Here is a 19,656-nt window from a genome sequence, read left to right on the forward strand (position 1 = left end):
CTAAGAAAGAAAACTTTTAAGGAATTTGCAGGCTGATTTAATTGTGGGCCAAGGGAGATTTATCTTTTCTGGTTATGTTTTCTCTTCTCAAAAATATTGCTTAAAATGCACATGGCATGATAGCTGTAGCATCTAAACAGGGAATGTTTATGAGTGTACTTTCAAAAGTCACTCTCAGGGTTTGTTTTAGGGAGTTGAAGTAGTAAAATCTGAGGGTGAGATGTAGGGTACACTTTAATACTTAAGAAGTGACATGGAGAGAATTTTCCCTGGTTAAGTGATAGGAGCAGGCATGGAGGGTCCTGTGTAGTTCCTAGATGTATGGAGTTCCTAGATGTATGACAGGGTTGTCTTTCTTCCCTGAAGAGGAATGAATATGTTTTCTATGAAAGGCGTATTGGGAAGTAAATCACTGTGCCTGGGAAGCAGCCATGTAATGGGAGGTAGGTATAGCTGAAATTTACCAGCATTCACCAGTTGTTTCCAGTTTCTGTTCATGTGGGGAAGAAAGGACATTTTTCCCTCTGCCCAGTTAAACAACTAGCATGCTGCTCCTGAGATCTACTTTATGGGGGCCACTTTGTTTCATGGATAAGAATACCTGGGCAGGCCATTTCTTTAAAGAAATGCATGAGATATTTCTAAATTTCTAAATTCATACCGATATTTTCTCTGTGCCATGAAAGGCTACAGTTTTTAATGGATGAGATAGAACTGCCTAATATCTAAAGGGGGTTTAATAAATTCAGTTGTAGGAAATAGTGAAGAGCATCATGATGAAGAAAAGCATCACTTGAATCACTGGCCCCCAGGGAATCATCATGGGAGGGTAATTATCAGACAAAAAGAGCACATAAACAGGCCAAAATAGCTGCAAAGGTAAAAACCATCTGCTGGTGTCACTGGTTTCCCTTGCTAAACCTCTCTGAATTGCCTGTTTTCTGTTGAGCATTTTTATCATCTGTCTGAGAAGTCTTGGGGGCTTTCTCCTTTAAAAGAGTCACTTGTTCCTTTGAAAGAACTAAAATGAGAATGACATGAGTAACTTCTTTCTGAAGTGTTATTCCAAGATCCTGGACAGTTCTGCTATAGCAAAAACAGCAGCTACACACACAGCAACAACATAGCAAAATATTGTGTATGTAGAAGGCACAAGTTCCCTGGGACCTTCCACATGCAGGAAGTATTCACTTGATAGGAGAGTGTAAAATTCAACTTTGGCTATGCATAAGGTTGACTCACTCCTGTGGTTTTCACTCTGAACACTTTTCTGTATCCAAAGCTGCTGTCCTGCTCTTCTCTGTAACTGCCACACTGACGCAGAGCCAACTCTGTGTCCAAATACTATAAAAATTATCCTTTAAACACATGGCGCTGTCCCTGAAATCACACTTTGTAGGCTGTTTTGCCTTCTCTTCCCAGCTCCCTCAGCTCCACTGCCTCTTTCTCCTGGGAGGCATGGTCTTCCTAAATCACTGGCACATGGATGCTTTTCTAACACCTATCTTTTAGAATAAGAGTAAGTCAACTGTAAGCCTTTTCTTCAGTCAACCTTTAACTTTCATACAAATTAAAAATTTAATAAAAAAATTTAAAACTGGCAAGAGCCCCAATTACAAATCCTAGAGTGCAATGTGGATTATAGGTGGGAAACAAAGTGTTTTTAGGGTAGTTTTCTCTTCTTCACATGCAGAGTTATGTGCAAGACTCTGTATGTGGCACTTGTGGATTCATTGAAGGGGACACTAACTAGAAGGCTTTAGATGACACTGTAAAGGCACTTCATTCTAAAGACAGTGGTAGGCAACCACTTTTATGCACTCATTCAGTGTATCCTGCCAGGTGCCTCAGTGCTTGGTCTTCACTGGAAACTGTGAACACAGAGATGGGTAGAACATTATCTTAGCTTTTACAGAACTGTCAGTCTGGTGAACAGCAAGTGAAAGAATTGATAGTGGGCTAATTGATGAGTGTAGCCAGTGCTGTATCAAAAACTGTTGGTAGTCAGGTTGATCCCCCTACTGGTTGTTTCCAACAGGTCTCAGCATAATGATGGATGACTTCTCAGACCAACACCTGCTCTCCAGTTTGGCTCATAGAAATCCATATTCTCAAGATCTGAAGATGATTTTGATGACATCAACAGATACTGAGTATGTTCTGGCCAGCTGGAGAAAGAGGCAGGATAAGTAAGACACATAAGTTCTTCCTTACGAAGATTATCGTGATGTTTTCTCTAGACCTCTGCATTTTCTATCCACTTCAAAACAAACTAATATTGTCATTCCTCAAAGTTCAACACTTGTTTTTACTCAAACTTCATTTCAAATGCAGGTAAATAATTGAAGTAATTTTCAGGTTTGCAGTCCAAAGGGAGGAAGGTGGGGCTAAAAGCCAGGCTTTCTGACATTCAAGTGGATGAGAGTCCATGACTCTTGTGTTCATAGAAGCAGAATAAACTAACTCCCCTGCTTTGCTCCTCAGTTTACCCTGTGACGTGTGTAAAATGTAAAATCTCCATGTAATATAGAGAACTTACATTATAAGTGGGTTAAAGCAAATTAATGCATTTGCTGAGGTCCTACAGATAAAGCACTGGGCTCATTTCCCTGCAGCATGCTAGGAAGGGTATCCAATCCTTACTGAAAAGAGCTTAACGTATCTGCTTCAGATTCAGCCATGGTTCTCAGTAGGTGAGAACATTGATTGCAGACACCAGTAGCCTGACCTAGTGAAGGGAAGATTGCCAGGAAGAGCAGAGTCAGCACTGGACATTATCTGCTTTGGACTTAGTAAGAGGGATCTGGAAATTTTCTTTCCAATGAGTGTCCCACAGTTGAGGGTTCACAAAGACTTAGCATGGCTCCCCTCCATGTTTCTATTCTCCTTTCCATGTTCCTATTGCCTGAGCCAATTGGAACTTTTGTAATAAGTGAGGAATTCCTTCAGAGTCCTATACACCAACAGATGTCCCAGTGAGAGAAAAGAGGCCACAATAAAAATGGAGTATAACAAAATAATATTAAGAGAGTGCAGAACACAATTTCAAATACTCATGGTTTATTCTTTGTTCTGTGTTTTTAGTGGATTTTTAAATATTGGCTGCATATTCAGAGAAGAACATTATGACTATGTTACATTGACAGTTTTGCATTGTTCCCTTGAGGAAAAGCCTTATGATCCACTTTATTATTAAGGAAATAATGAGGTGACCACTGGGTAGTCCTGTAGATAATTTTAACTTGTTGGGAAACCATTTTTACTTCGAGGATTCTCAAGATATACCTGTAGGAGTAATGTGAAATATGATGTTTCGAGAAGGGAACAAAGAATAGTTGGTAACATTGGCATGAAGGTACACAAGTACTGAGACTGCCCAATGAGTGGTGGTCTACATCTGTAGTGACCTTCTGAGGAAACCAGTGGGTCAGCCATCATGAGGCCATTGGAAGGCAGAGGCTCCCACATTCCGTGACATCTCCCACCTTCTGATTCTGTTAGACTGTTACCTAGCGCACTCAGCCCTACCTCCTCATTTCTGTCTTGAGTCCGTGCTATAGACTCAGGTGTGTGAATCCTTGTTTGAAAGGTGAAGGAGTTTGAAGTGTTGTGGACTGCTGAGTACTTAGTTCTCAACAGTAAGTGAATCGTGACAGCTGCTGTCTTCCCTTAATCCCAATGAATTCTACTTGGGTTATTTTATTTTTTTTTAAATATTTGGGTCAGAAGCACTCAAACACTGAGCCACATATGCAGCCCTTTTTTGTATTTTATTAAGAGACAGGGTCTCACTGAGTGGCTTAGCACCTTGTCATTGCTCAAGCCGACTTCTAACTCTAGGTCCTTCTGTCTCACCTTCTGAGCCTCTGAGATTATAGGCGTTTGCCACTGCATCCAGCTCTTGGATTCACTTGTTTTTAACCCATAACATGTTTGGGTTTCCTCTTTGCAGGTCCTGGCTGTACATTTACTGTACAAACATGGCAGTATTCTTCAGCCCTTCCCCTGATGGAGGGGCTGAAATGAACCTTGACGGAGAGCCTCAGATGAAACTTAAAGAAGTCATACGAGGACTACAAGCCGAATTACAAGAACACAAACTGAATTTCCGTGATCTGGAAGAAAAATTCATCTTATGTCAATCTACCGTGTATACCCTGGCCAACGAGTTCCAGAAATATCGTAAGTTGCTGATAGGTTTATGGTCACTAAAGTGAGGTATGATTGTCTGTTTCCCCTCTGAGAAAAAGATCTTCTCCAAAACTTTTTCTCCTCTTTTCTTTCATCAAAAGGAAATCCATCATTTCTAGAAGTAAAGATATTGTTATTTTGCCTTCAGTTTACTAACAATGGAATAATGAAACACAAAGACTATAGCAACTTCTAGTTTACAAGGAAGTGTAGAGTGGGCATAGGTTAATTCCCAGTTACTGATGTCTACTGGAGACATGAAAATGCCTTTTCATCCTCAAGAATACCTCAAATCTTTTATATCAGGATCCAGTTTGTACCATATCAGATCCACAGACATATAACGGCCGTGTTGGTAAAGGTCTGGGACTAATGATTCTCCATTGAGTTCAGGCTTCCCCTGTGTTTGTAGTGAGTGATGTAGAAACTACTCATTGACTGACTGGACATTTCTGAATTTGATTTCAGGGAGTGGTGCAGAGGAGGAGAGTGGAAAAGAACAGGAATTACTGGCTCCCAGGTAACAATGAGTGTTAAGAGCCTGGAAGAGGATGGGTTAAATATGAGGAGGGTCCCCAGATGAGCAAACCAAGAGGTACAAAGTGTCCACACTATTCACATGCAAAGGCAAACACAAGCTGCTGGTATGACTGCATTGCTCAACCATGGAAGAAGTCCATCTTTTAAGGAGGTGTTTTTCTTTTCTCTGTGGTTCTTGTCTGTATCCAACTAGAAATAATCAAACTAACTAAATGTTTTTTTTTTTTACCTCACAGAATCTACATCTCCTGTCTTGTATGGGTCCATTGAGTATGAGATATAAATCGATTTCTTTCTGGTTGATAAGACTTTTTGGCAGGGATGTCATAGCCTTGGGTGGGGGGAATACACATACACACACACATCTCACACACACACACACACACACACACACACACACACATACAAATGTGCGCACAAACACACACATAAAGTTCATTTTCTGTGTATGCTGTGGCTCATGGTTGTATCACACAGGGAGAGTGGAGTCTCTGTCCTCAGCTCTTTTCTAGTCAGTAGATTGAGCCCCTATTCCTGTCTCCTGTCATAAAGACATGTGCACCCTGCCCACATCCTAAGAGGATCATTTTCTTTCTCTTTGAAAGGAGTACCCTCTTGCCCTTCTGTGACCACTCCTTTAGGCCTCTATTTAGACCAACTGGGACTCATATTTAATCCTCTCGTTTAATTGTACTCTTTATCCCTCCAGTCTGAGACAAGCCCCACAGGAGGAGAAAGAAATCCTGCAGGACGTATTGAATGAGGGCTGTAACACTTTCCCCAGTCACTCTGAATCATCAGATATCCACCAGCCCACCTGCTTCAGTGCTGATCTCTTGGGTGAGCATGAAGTTTCCCTTTGTCTAGCTGCAGCTCATGACCACCCCATTAAAACACAAATGCACTTCTATTAATTATACTTCTGAGGGTCCAGTGACAAATTCAGGATGGTAAACCTAGAACTAACAAGATCAGGGAAGTTGTAGAGACTGTAACCTACTCATAGGTACCATTTATGTGTGTGCATATCAGGGCTCTGCATGACCTTATTCTTACAACCTAGGACAACTTATCTCTCCTAAGTGTTCTTGCTCATGTTTAATTCTTTGATTACAAGCACAAGCCTCTAATCCCAGCTGCTCAGGAGGTTGAGGCAGGAGGATCTTGAGTTTAAAGCCAACTCAGAGGGCATGGGATGTGGCTCAAGTGGTAGGACAGTCACCTAGCATGCATGAGGCACTGAGTTCAACTCTCGGCACCATAAAAAAATAAAAAATAAAGGTATTGTGTGTCTACCTAAAACTAAAAAAAAAAATTTAAAGTTTAAAAAGCCAGCCTCAGGAAAAAGCAAGGCAGTAAACAACTCAGACCCATCACTAAATAAAATACAAAATAGGCCTGGGGATGTAGTGCAGTGGTCATGTGCCCCTAAGTTCAATTGCCAGTACCAAAAACATAAAAGAGAGAGAACATTCAAATGGTTAATTTTGCTTCCATTAAAATGCTAGAATCAGGTGGAAGTAATATTTATACTAGAACTGTTCTGAAAGAGGAATTTCCTTCTAGTACACTGCCAAAGTTAACTTTGCGATCTTAAAAAAAAAACAATCCCTAGTATTGAGAAAAATGAGGCTCAGGGCTTTTAATCCTCTTCATAGAGAATGAAACTGGTTCTATTTGAGAATTGTGAGGGGGCCCAGAGCCACTAAGTGTTGGAATGAGCTTTGTGGAAGGAAGGAAGCTGCAGTTAGTGAAATCCAGAAGAACCTGGATGAGTATCCAGGGATCAGGAGACCAAAATGCATTTTGACTTTGTCCAATTACATGAAGAGCATTCCATAATGATCCCCCTAGTCAGAGACGTTGTGCATGATGGATCAGCATAGCATTTCAGACCATTTCTTTAAACTCAACATGTGAGTTCTCCCAGGTTAAGTCCCTTAGTTGCTCCCTGAATTATATATACATAAATTATGTCTTCTTCTGAGGGAGGTGTCTGTATTGGAATGAGTGAAGGGGAGTTATTTAGTGACTTCTGCATTTCTGAATATGTTTACAGAACACCATGACAATGAGGACAATGATAAAGAAGAGTCACTTTATTTCAGGTAACAATGAATGACCAGGGGCTAGAAAAAAAATGGATAAAATAAAAGGGGTGCAGGAATCCTAAAAGTACAGAGCATGAGGTCAAATGTAGTCAAAGTTTCTTAAAGGCACAGTAGGAGTGCTGATTGCAGTGAAGTTGTTGATTCAACCCAAGATGATGGAACCCATTAGCAAAATTCTTTGTCTGCTTTATAGTATTGTAAGAGTAAGTCTTCTCAAGAATAACTGAGCAGCCTTGGGCACTTCTAGATCTTAAATAAATCATATGTTCCCTTTGTAAATGTCAAACTCAGGATGAGACTCAAAAATCATTTCTGTACTGTTAGCCTGAGCTCATCAACAGGTATTCCATAGCAAGAAAAATAGATAGAATAAAAATGATATCATGTCATAATATGGATGTGCAGAATAAAAATGATATCATGTCATAATATGGATGTGCAAAGAAGGCAAAATGTCTCTGAGACTCTTGAATTCAGGAGACTATTGATCAGACACTTGTGTCTAAAATTCACCATGCTTTATGCACAAGGTTGGCCCCTGCTATGCTTCTCATTGTGTGATCCTTCTGTGACTGTGTCTTATAGGTGAGTTAAGCCTCCTTCCTCATTAGCTTGTTATCTTGTTATCACTACACTGAGCACTGGTGGCCCTTGGTTTCTCTCATACCGTGGCACCTAAACTATGTCCTTGAGATGAAAATGGTTTTCTGGATCATTTTTGAAGGGAGGCTCCTGTTTTGAACTCCACCCTTCTGCTTTGAATCGGGACCAGCTGGGAGACTGTAACTTCTAAATCACCATGATTTCATCTTTTGTTCTTCCCTGCCTCAGCTGTCTCAGCAGTATGAACAGTGAATTTCAGGAAGAGGAAGAGAATGACCTCCAGCTGGATGAAAAATATTTTCAGAACTCTGGTCATCCTAATTCATGTGACACACAAGAACTTGTCATAAGCTCTGAGTTCCCATCACATGAGTGTAAAGTCAGCTCTACTGTGGATGGAACCAGTGAGTACTCTTATCCTAATTCAGATGAATGCAACTTGTCTCCCTGGTAAATCACAAATTCTCTGCACTCAACTCCACTATCTAGGCTGAGACATATGCCTGAAGAGCCAGGAGACCATTTTGTTTCTCAGCAGGTTTAGAGGTCAGGTGGATCTGAAGCTTTGTTATTTTTCTTGCCAGGTCAGTTTTTTTTAATCCTGGTCTTCAATGTGCCAGCCACAGTTGCAGGTAGACTGGAGTTAGGAGGAGGGGATTAGAAGCATCTCACAGACATCACTACAACTTGTTCCAGGAGGGATTGGTCAGACCTCAGTCTTTAAAGGGGTTAAATCATTCCTTCTGCAGTGTCCTTGGAAATTGCATTTATTTTCTAATGATTTCCTCTCTTCTTTTCATGAGATAGAATATTCAAAAATCATTGTGGAGGTCTTTTATGGTTCTTGAGTGTTAATGCACTTTCTCAACTTCCTCTGAGAAGGCTATCCTTCAATTAATCATTCCTGTTTCTGTTCCACCATACATTGCTGTAGTTTTCAACCCAAAGGAGCACAGATGATTCTTTCCTCCATAGATTACATGTTGAATCATGTGTTCCATCTGAGAGTTATGTTCTCATGTAAATTGTCAATGGCCAGTGTACATGATGGGGAACTGACCCAGTTATTCAGACAGCAGAGAGCATTTCTCTCCACAATTCCCAGGAATGTCACTCTTGTTGAACAAGAGCCATGAGTGGTGGAAGCTTTATAGAGTATGTAGAGAAAAAAAATATATTCTTCTTGCCTCTCACTCAAGGTAGAGTTCAACTTTTCCTCAGATAAACTTTTGAAATTCTTGGGAGTCTTTACTCATTAAATCAGTTTTTAGGAAGAGCAGAAGTCTGATGTCTCACTGTATCAGAATGTTTTATAGTAAAATTAACTGACTAAATTTATTTTCCAACTCTTGCTTTAGTCAGTGCCTTTTCAGGTGTGACCATCTTTTTCTTTTTCCCATTTCCACTGAGGTGCAGTGATGCAAAAGTTTAATCTCAGTGTCACAACATTTCAGAAACAGAAATAAAATACATGTGTGAACTGTAACCACTGCCAAGGGATCTCTGTATACAGACTACTCCATTAAATCCTCAAGAGACACTATTCACAGTTGGTGGTGTCTCTACAATAGTGCTGAGGACACTGAGATTCAGCATGGTCACTGCCCCCAAATCTCCACTAGTGTGTGGTGGGAACACAGGGCCCATGTCTGCCTGGCTCCTCAGCCAACATATTTTTACTGCTGTGCAGCCTGATCTTTCAAAGAGGAGGCTGGGTTGGATGTTCACCCATTTCTAATTCTGTATGTTACAAATGTTTTTGAGACAATTTCAAAGAGAAACAGACATTGCTTCTCTGGAACAAAGAATTCATAAGGCCTCTCACATGGGTTTTTGAGCTATTAATCAGTATACTTTGTCCCTGGGAAGAGCCAGTGCCTCATCCATTCCCTCCAAATAGAGATGGACACATTCACCTTTATACATGAATCTGAAATGAAGAAAAAGAGCATTCTAATTGTACTAATATTCATCCTGTGTGGGTTCACTGACCCTAATGTGTATATTGTGAACAGGACACAGCTGTAACTACAGTAGTGGTGCTGACCTCTCTGCTCGGACCTATCCTCTGTGTACACAGAAAGCCCTGCAGAAACAACATGAATATAACTAAGCGACAACTTGATATTTTGTTGAGGACTTTTGCATCTTGCCCACTAATGGCATGCAACAATACTTTTAGAGTTTGATAAATGGCTCCAATAGTTGCAGAGGATCTTCTACTGTGAGCCTTGAAAAATGTCAGCAAGGTTCCTTCCTGATAGAAGCAGGCAACCGAAAACAGGAGAAAATTCTAACCCAATTTAAAATATTTATTGCAGATGACCTAGAGGGTAGTAGTAGCTCTGTAGTCATTCACGGAAGTGGTAGAGAGAGTGAGTCTACATTGAATTACAGCCACTTTGAGACCAAACTACCCCAAAGCCCTTCAGTCTGAGTTCAAGGTAGTTTAAATGTAATATCCTTGAGGGAAGGTGAGACTTTCCCAAGGGACTTCACAGATTTGGCCACTTTTCATAATAGATACTATATGTAGGAGGGGCTGGAGGTTTAGACACAGTGGAAATAAATATTGTACCCAATGATTGAGGGATCCAGCCTCAAGGAACTGAAAGAAGTAGATTGAAGGGGAGGAAATTTGATTTGATATAATGATACTAAATAGGTTTTCATGAAAAGGAATGGGCCAGGATTTCAGGGGTTGGACATATAAAAGGAGTTCTCCTTCCCACCAAAATTATGTAACGACAGAGTGGCTGGTAGAAAGCATGCTGTACAAGACCTTTGTGAAGAAACTGTCCACGTTGCCAAGAGTCCATGAAGAGATTCTTGTGTCAGTGGCCATTTTCAATCCTTCAGGGTCTAATCTCCTTTTTTTCTCTGTTTCACCATTGCTTTCACAAACAGGTATATTGGTTTAAGATACTTTCTCCTTCAGGTCAAGAGGATCTCTCATGCATGTTACTGAGTGTCTTCAATGACAGATGATTAATAATGGATGAACTGAGACTTGGGGACACACAGTACATGACAGGCAGGGAGCAGCACCTGTAAACAAAGACCTGAATGCTGGAAGACAGAGAAGCAGAGTGAGAGTCAGGGAGGAGACAGCCTGACAAGGAAGGATGGTGTATTGGAGTGTTGGGATGTGATGTTGGATAACCTTGTGGGGCCAGGAATGAGGACTTCAAATGCAGGATAGGGAGTTGGAATTATTCAGGGGGATGTAGGAATGCAGTTTTCCCAAGCAGAGTGGGAACATGGTAAGAGCAGGACATTGAGTTAGAGGTTAGTGAGGCTGGGCTCAGTGGTCCCAGCAGGAGGTTCTCTCATGGCCAGGAGCATGAGGCCAGCATGGGTAACACTGTGCAGCTGTATCTTAACAAACGTTAACCTGATGAGACAGTTGATCTTTGGGGAAGTTCACAAGAAGAGAAGGTAGTGAGGAGGAGAGTGGAAGAATCTAGACACCAGTGATGAGAGTATGATGAGGTGTGCTCTCAGGGTGATGGAGCCAAACAGTCAGATTGAAGAAATTTTGAGAAAACTGAAGCAGATCGTGGTGAGAATGAGGGATTTTCAAGGAGAGTGTGTGGAGAACACAGTAGTGGGCAGCAGGCCCTATTGTACCCAGTTCTTCCTGAGTCTGACCTGGATAGACATGAGGCTGCTGGAAACCTCCAGTCAGCTCAATTTCTGAGGACATTATTCATTTCCCTAGGGACATAGAACTCAATTATATCAGGAGGAATGTCCAATTTGCCTCTGTAGTATGTGGAAAATATAAGGATTATGGACCCGATATCTCTTCACAGTTTCATACAGTTGATTTACAATAAGGAGCCAGCTCCTCTGCTGCATTGCTTATAGCTGCTAACAGCCTCCAGGTGGCAACAGACTGTATATGGATTGTAGGTGGTATATAGGCCAGAAGGTGTCATAGGCTTCCAAAATGCAGAGAGGGTCCCATAACTAGGAATGTTATACAACCACTGGACACCCCTCTCCATGGTATCCTAGATTCTTTCCATGATCTTTCCTCCCTCGGGGGAGAGATCAATAAACCTTTTAATTTCAATCAGGTCACTGAGTCTCAATAGAATGTCCTCTCTACAAACAGTGATGGAGTTTAATAATCCTGGGAAAATAGCCTTAAACTCATTTTTTTCTTCAAAGCCATCTTAAGTGGATGATTTTTCTTCAGGGACACTCTTTTCTGGACACCTGCCTTTGTTGTTGTTGTTCTTGTTTAGTAACATATGACAGTAGAATGTATTTTGCCAATTACACATTAGTAGAGTATAACTTATCCTGTGGATGATCCCGCTCTTTTTGTTTATGATGTGAATTTACCCTGGTTATGTATTCAAATACAAGGCTAGTTAAGGCTAGTTAAATCCAGTTAATTCTATTGTCTTTCCTGTTTCTCCCTCTCCTCCCATCCTTTTATTTTCCTTTGTCCAATACAGTAGATTTCTATTATTCCCTTCCTCAACCTCCCTTTTTTCCGGTTATCATCTAGAAGTCAGAACACATAGCCTTTGGTGTTTGGGATTGGCTTATTTCACTTAGCATGATATCTCCAGTTCCATCCATTTTCTGCAAATGCCATTGTTTTATTTTTCTTTATGGCTGAGTAATATACCATTCTCTATATACATTACATTTTCTTTATCCATTCATCTGTTGATGATGTCAAATGGTGGTTTCATTCCAAGTTTTCTAAGGAATCTTCATACTGCTTTCCATAGTGGCTGCTCTAATTTTCAGTCCTACTCAAATTTTTGAGAGTACCTTTCTCACCCCATTCCCCACCAACATTTATTGTTACTTGAATTCTTTATAATTGCCATTCTAATTCAAGTGAGATGGAATCTCTGCATAGTTTTAATTTGCATTTCTCTAATTGCTAGAGATAATAAAGAGTTGTTCATGTATCTTTTGGCCATTAGTATTTTTTCGGCTGTGAGGTGCATGTTCAGTGCTTTGCCCATTTATTTATTGGGTTATTTAATGTTTTTTTTTTCTTTTGGGTTTTTTGTTTTTTGAGTTCTTAATACATCCTGAGGATTGAATGCTCTTGTCTAAGGTGCATGTGGTAAAAATCTTTTCCCATTCTGGGGTGCTGAGAAACTCAGTGAAACCCAATTTGTAAATTAAACACAAAATAGGGCTGGGATGTAGCTCAGTGATCAAGTCCCCTGAGTTAAATCCCTGTTGTCCCCCCCCCCAAAGAAAAATATGATGTCCACCATTTCTATTCATGATCTTTTCTGCCTGTGGATCAAGATCAATAAATTCCTTTTTTTGTCCCATGCCCTGGTGTCTCTGTAGAATGTTCTCTCCAGAAATAGTGACTAAGATTAATTATATTTGGATAATAAACATGAATTCATTGTTACTTTTAAGCCCTTTTTGTCAATTGTATTACTTTATTTTAGGAACTTTTGCATGGGCACCACCCACCCAAGAATACCTAGGCACATGTACAAAAGATGACATGTCCATTGGACACGTGATTTCTGTCACTGTGCCTGGGTTGCTAGGTTGGGTCAATTGGCAGGGACATAAGAAATGGGTTTTCTAGGAGTAGTTAGCAAAGGGAGAATTGGGATTGTTACTGAACCCTCTTCTCCTTTCAATTTCCTCTGAGAAGGCCCAAGGGCCTTTCAGTGGACATGTGAGCCCATACATATCATAGATGCAAGTTTCCCATGCACAGGTGGAGTCAAGAGCCCAAAGGAGCAGTTGTCCATCAGATAAATATAGAGATCCCTCTTGTGTGTATTACACATTTTTTATATGTGCTTTTTCATATATAATGGGTATACGTGCAGTGTATTATTATTATGCATATTTTTAAATTCCTTAGGATGAGTTTTCCTTTCTTTAATAATGTGTTTCTCCTTTGATTTTGCTTGATTTTTATTATCTCTTCCTTCCCCAAAGCACAACCTACCTCCACTCTGATTTTCTAGTGTTTGGAAATATATCTGGGTGCTATTGGATTTTACAAATCCTGTCTTATTTGCACATACTTACAGAGCATGTCCTCAATGATGCCACAGGTGTCAGCAAAGAGAAGATGATTACAAGAAAAATTCTGATGAGCAAGAGGAAACTAGCATGCAGATTCCCTGGCCTTCAGGCTTCAGGTATGTTGGCTCTGGAATGCACTTGACTCCTTTTAACTCTGTAAGATTGTAGCTCCTCCTTCTGCAGTGATTTCTCTTCATCTGTGCTTGTCTCCAACAGGAGATGGAGCCTCTGTTTGGTCTTATCTGTACTTCCCATGGCCTTGTAGCCCTGACCTGCCCTTCCATCTACATTTTCTATTTACATTCTGAAATCTGCTCTGTTCTCATGCCTGCTGTCCTAATATTCTTGATAACTGCTGCAGGGAAGCCCAGTCCCAACCCTATGAAGAGCATCTTTCAGACACATGCTCCCTTCTCTTAAATTGTATACTTTCTACACTTTTTTGCCTTCTGTACCTGAATTGCTTGACTTCATTACCTCTTTGTGCTGTGAATGAGTCTTTACTAAGTTAGTAGCTCATGGATCTCTCTCTGGGGGTTTTCATAGGGAACAAGTCTAACTCAAACCTGGGTTGTTATCTTTTTTTAATATTTGTTTTTTAGTTGTAGTTGGACATAATGCCTCTATTTCACCTATTTATTTTTATGTTGTGCTGAGGATCAAACCCAGGGTCTTGTACATGCGAGGCAATTTCTCTACCATTGAACCACAAACCCAGCCCCCTGGATTGTTAACTTAGACATGCAAATTAAAGTGTCATTTTTATTATGTTTTTTATGACTTCTTTTTAGTTTTTCATGAGAGTAGAGCCCATTTTGAGATCATATAGAAGCATGGAATATATCTTAATCTAATTAGGACCCCAGGCTTTTGATGTACATAAAGGTGACATTCTCTGCATTGTGTTCCTATATGTACATAGCAAATGTACATATAGGAACACAATGTCAGGTTCATTCCTTTTCTTACCATTCATTTCCTTTCCTTACCGTACTCTTTTTCCTTCATTTCTCTTTGTCTAATACCTGGAATTTGTATTCTTCCACTCTTCCCTCCTTAGTGTAGATTAGCTTCCAAATGTCAAAGAAAACATTTGATACATTTGATATTTGTATTTGGGGAGACTGACTTAATTCACTTAGCATGGTAGTCTCCAGATTCATCCATATAATGGCAACTATTATAAAGTTATTCATCTTTATGGCTGAGTAATACATGTATGTGTGTGTGTGTGTGTGTGTGTGTGTGTTGACTCCATAGCTTAGCTATTGTGAATTGTGCTGCTAAAAACATTGATGTGATTATATCACTATAGTGTGCTGAGGATAGCCTCTTCAACAAATGGGGCTGGAAAAACTGGAAATCCATATGTAGCCAAATGAAATTTAGCCCCTCTCTCTTAAAACTGAACTGAAAGCATATCAAAGACCTGAGAAGTAGACCAGAAACCCTGCATCTACCAGAACAACATGTAGGCCTAACACCCTAACATTGAGACTCAGGAACTGAATTCCTTAAGTACACTCCTAAAGTTCAAGAAATAAAATGAAACATCCACAAATGGGATGGCATCAATCTGAAAAGTGTTAAAATTGATGAGCAATCATCCTGGATAAAAAGCTGTATTGCAAGACCAGAAGATGGTGAGATAGTGGAAAGCTGCATTACCTTGTATCATGAGCACAGCAGCAGGAATATAGACACCTACTGAGGTTGATGAAAAAGGAATTTCACAAAATATAATAGTGTACATTCAGTTGGACTAGGGAATCAGAAATTTGAGTACAACAACAAAATGTAAGAATATATAAATGCCAACTCACCTGCCACATGGGTACTGAAAGCAGCAAAGAGACCCCACAAAGGGAGGGGAGAACACAGAGAAACACAGATTGAGTACAGAAAAACCTGAAATCAGAGAAGCTGCCTGAACTTGTTTGATTTAGAGTTTGCAGTATTTAAAATCTTAGCAATTAGAGAAATGTAAATCAAAACTACACTGAGAATTCACTAACCCCACTCAGAATGGTAAATATTAAAAATAAAAGCAACAGTAAATGATGGCAAGGATGTGGGGAAAGAGATTCACTTAATACATTGCTGGTGGAATTGGAAATTGGTGCAACCATTCTGGAAAGCAGTGTGGAGATTTTTTACAAAACTTGGAATGGAACCGCTATTTGACCCCATTATCCCACTCACTTTGTACCCAAACAACTTAAAATCAGCATACCGCAGTGACATAGACACTTCAATATTTAATATCAGCTCAATTCACAATAGTTAAGCTATAGAACCAACTTAGGTGCCCTACATCAGATGAGTAGATAAAGAATTTGGTATACATACAAAATGGAATACTACTCAGCCATAACGAAGAATGAAATTATATCATTCACCAGTAAATGGATGGAAGTGGAGACTATCATGCTTTGTGAAATAAGGCAGTCCCAAACCCAAAGGCAGAATGTGGATGCTAACTTACAACTAGAGAGTGAAAGATTAGAGGTTCATTGGACTAGACAAAGGGGAATTAAGAGAAGGGGGGAACATGTAATAGGAAAGACAGGAGAATGAATAAGACACATCTTTCCTATCTTCATGTATGAATATACAAACAATGAAGTTCTTCGTCATGTACAACCACAATAATGGGGGATCCTATTTTCAACAAGTTATACTTATTCTATGTATGTATAATATGCCAAAATATGCTATTATGTAAAAATAATAATATTTTTAAAAAGAATTTTCAATAAAAATACTGTATTCCTAGATTTGGTATTGTAGCTCAGTGGCGGAGAACTTGCCTAGCATGTGTGAGGCACTGATTGGATCCTCAGCACTAGGTAAAAATAAATAAAGTAAAAGTATTAAACAAAAATAGCTCTGCCAGAAGAAAAATACTGTATTCCTAAATATATATTGTAATTCCCACCACTTCAAGTTGGGATGTTAATATATTAGCCTACATAGTTGTCTCCTACTATCTAATTCTTGAAGTAGTTTTCTATTTCAGTTTGTTTTTTATTATTGGTACCACTGTTAAATACAAAACTCCAGACAATAAGTAAAGCTGCAGAGCTCTAGTAACAAAACAGCATGATATTGTCACAAAAATAGACCCAAAGACCAATAGGACAGAATAGAAGACAGAGACAAATCCAATCTTTAGAGCCCTCTGATACTTAACAAAGGTGCAAAAATATACATTGGAGGAAAGAGGATTTTTAATAAATGGTTCTGGGACAACTAGATAACTATCTAGAAAAATAACACTAAAACCCTATTTCTCACCCTGCACAAAACTCAAATGATAATGGATCAAACACTTTGGAATTAGACCAGAAACCTTGCAACTGTTAGAAAAGAATGTAGGGCCAACATTCTACATATAATTGCTGGCACAAGCTTCCTCAAAAATACATGAACTGAAACTATGAATAAATAAGTGGGACACCATCAAATTACAAAACTTCTTCCCAGCAAAAGAAAGAAAGAAGAGTGTGAAGAGAGAGCCTACAGAATGGTAAAAGTATCTTGGCCAGCTACTCATCTGATAAGGGATTAATACTCTTAAATATATAAATAACTCAAAGCACTTCATACAAAAATATCCCAAATAACCCAATCAATAAATGGGCAATAGAAAAAATGAAATTGAAACTTCTTAAGAAAAAAATTACAAATATCCAAATGAGAAAAGGTTCAATATCACTAGCAATTAGGGAAAGCAAATGAAAGAAATATTAAAATTTTATCTGACTCCAGAATTGCAATGTTCAAGAATATACATAAAAATGCAGGCAAGGTTGTGGGGAAAATATACACTTGTATATTGTTAATGGGACTGCAGACTAGTGCAAGTCCAGAAACCACTGTAGAGATTCATCAAAAAACTAGAGATGTAAGCACCCTGTGAGGATCTGCCCACTCCTTGGTATTTTGCCAAAACTTTTAAAATCAGCATACTTCAGTGACAGCCACCTCAATGTTTATAGAAGCACATTTCACTAAATGGTGGAATCACCTTAATAGATAAATAAATTTTATGATTCTGACACATATATATGATATGTATGTAAATACACATGCGCGCGCGCGCGCGCGCGCACACACACACACACACACACACACACACACACTAGGGTTCTTCAAAGGCATAAAAGAAAATGAAATAATGGCATTTACAGGTAAATGGATAGCAATGAGAATATCATGCTATGTGAAATAAGCCAAACACAAAAACTCAAAACTTGAATGTTTACTCTCATGCAGAAACTAGAGTAGAACAAAGGAAATGGGGAGGGCAGGATAGGATATCATACAGATAAAGGAAAGAGCAGTAATGGAGAAGATTGAGAGGCAGAGTGCAGAGATGGGTAAGGGGAGGCAATGCAGATGATTGTTTTTTGTTGTTGTTATAGATGAACACAATATATTTATATATATTTTTAACCTGGTGCTTAGGATTGATCAAAGGGACTCAGGCATTTGAGGCAAGTGTTCTCGACTAAGCCACAACCCCAGCCCCAGAATGAATTCTTAAAAAGTTGTTAGGTGGACATATAAATATACCACAAGGACTCCACCTTTATGCATAGGTAGAAAGAAGCAATCAAATATAAATTAATAGATGAGCAAAAAAGAAGTCTAATAGAGTAGATGAAAGAGATTTGGGAAATGTTAGGGGGAATGGGAGAAAAAAGAGAGAGGGAAGGGGGCAATCATGAACTGAAGTCAAATTGCATGTGTGTATTTTTTTGACCGAATGAACCCACTACTATATATAACTACACAGTTCTAATTTTAAAAAAGAAATATAGGTAAGAAAATCATTATGAAACCTAAAAAGGCAAAAACAAATTTCTATGGAAGTTTGGCTATAGGTGGGAGACACATACTGGCCTGGAGCCTGTGTTTCCCAATGTCATTTATTGTAGGACAGGTTTTACTACATTTTTATATTTTACATGATCCAACTGACAAAGGGGAAACTGAGACATTAATAGACAAGCTGGGTTTACAGGGCTTAGAGACCTAATCAGGTGCTTGGCTTTTTAGTTGGTCTTCCTTCCACCTCACTAGGCTCCGTCTCAGCATCACAGACCTTCCACACTCTCTAGAAGGGCTTCCTTTTCTTCACCTAGGGGGACCTCAGTTTGTGGCACAATGCTCGTGTCCCTAAGGAAATCAGGGCTGTGGAAAAGTGCTGGGTGGAAGGCACACTTATTTCACGTGGTTGACATTCAGTCCTGCCCCAGTCTCTTGCCTGCCTGTTCAGATAAGCATGTTCACCAGATTTCTCTGGCTCTCTTCCATATCCAGCCTGTATCTTGCCTCCCTAGTTTTAATTTGAGTGTTAACAGAGGCCCCACTCCCCAGCCTCTTGACACAACATTCCACTCTGTGTCTTCTGTTTTGTCTTTTGGGGGGCACCAATTAATTCACCCTCTCCAATAACCTGCATGGCCATATCCTCAATCACTTCTGCTCAGATTCCTCTAAGTCTGAGCCTTGACATTCTCATGCCAGATATTCTTGGGTCATATTAATCCTTATTTTCTCTGGTTGCACTGAATACTCATTTTTCAGTTAATGTCCTCAAATGTCAGATGAAAGTGGACTATTTCATGGACTTTTTATTGTGGCCTGTAAGTAAGATATATCTGTAAACTGCTAAGCACAGTACCCAGCTGGCAGGAAGTGCTCAGCATACATTAGGTTGCTGCCTTGCCCTTTTGGAGCTGCCATGGTGGGTGTGGTGTTGAGTTTCCTCTTCACTTCCTCCTGACAGGGCTTCCCTGTCACTGTGTTCCCATGTACCAGCTGAGATGCAGCAGCATGGCTCAGTCCCTGCTCTTCCTCTTGTTCTCAGCTTCCAGAGGCCTGAACTGGAACCTGGCTATGACTCACTCTCCTCTTACCAGGAACTCCTTTTGTTGATAGTTTACATTTTGATCTACTTTTGTAATACAGAGAATTTGAACCCAAGTTCTTCTGTGTGTGCTAGACCTGCCACACTATATAGAGTGGTTTCTTTTTCTTCATTCTACCACTGAACTCTGCACCCCAGCCCTTGATAAATATTTTAACATATACATATTTCATATATATGCATATATGTGTATTTTATATATGTATGTGATTTTGTGCATATTTAAGTTTCAAT

General features: G+C 39.6%; 1 long non-coding RNA gene across 1 annotated transcript; it reads left to right on the plus strand.

Annotated features, from left to right (window-relative positions):
• The first annotated feature begins 6,357 nt into the window (after window positions 1-6,357).
• On the plus strand, window positions 6,358-14,521 carry LOC144367789 (uncharacterized). Its single transcript, XR_013427285.1, has 3 exons — window positions 6,358-6,839; window positions 7,674-7,849; window positions 13,490-14,521. It is a non-coding gene; the product is annotated as an uncharacterized LOC144367789 (long non-coding RNA).
• Window positions 14,522-19,656: the final 5,135 nt, after the last annotated feature.

This window comes from Ictidomys tridecemlineatus, chromosome 11, assembly GCF_052094955.1.
Source record: "Ictidomys tridecemlineatus isolate mIctTri1 chromosome 11, mIctTri1.hap1, whole genome shotgun sequence".
In the NCBI taxonomy this organism is placed as follows: Eukaryota; Metazoa; Chordata; class Mammalia; order Rodentia; family Sciuridae; genus Ictidomys; species Ictidomys tridecemlineatus.